This window comes from Schistocerca nitens, chromosome 10 (genome assembly GCF_023898315.1).
Source record: "Schistocerca nitens isolate TAMUIC-IGC-003100 chromosome 10, iqSchNite1.1, whole genome shotgun sequence".
NCBI lineage: Eukaryota > Metazoa > Arthropoda > Insecta > Orthoptera > Acrididae > Schistocerca > Schistocerca nitens.
This window is the reverse complement of record NC_064623.1, coordinates 7545549-7546067: the sequence shown is the minus strand read 5'-3', so window position 1 is coordinate 7546067 and position 519 is coordinate 7545549. Positions and strand designations below refer to the sequence as shown.

The window sequence follows — 519 nt, the reverse complement described above, 5'->3', positions numbered from 1 at the left end:
ATGGCAGCACATTCTCCTTCAATAGCAGATACCAGAGGAGGTAGTCATTTTATTTATTTTTATTTATTTATTCTTCATAATTACAGCGTATTATCTGGAAAGGTAAAATAGGCCAAACAGATCACATTTCCTTTGATACCTATAAGTTACGTATTAATTACTTGAATGAGATTTTCACTCTGCAGCGAAGTGTGAGCTGATATGAAACTTCCTGGCAGATTGAAACTGTGTGCCGGACCGAGACTCGAACTCGGGACCTTTGCCTTCCGCGGGCAAGTGCTCTACCAACTGAGCTACCCAACCACGACTCACGCCCCCTCTCCACAGATTTACTTCTGCCAGTACCTCGTCTCCTGCCTTCTAAACTTTACAGAAGCTCTCGCTTGGGTAGCTCAGTTGGTAGAGCACTTGCCCGCGAAAGGCAAAGGTCCCGAGTTCGAGTCTCGGTCTGGCACACAGTTTATTAATTACTTATTTCTGATACTCAATGTTTAAAAAAGAGATAAAAAACTGCAACAG

The 519-nt window shown here is 43.0% G+C and overlaps 1 non-coding gene across 1 annotated transcript; it reads right to left on the bottom strand.

Moving 5' to 3' along the window:
* Positions 1–228: 228 nt before the first annotated feature.
* Trnap-cgg (transfer RNA proline (anticodon CGG)) lies at positions 229–303 on the bottom strand. Its single transcript has one exon. It is a non-coding gene; the product is annotated as a tRNA-Pro (tRNA).
* Positions 304–519: the final 216 nt, after the last annotated feature.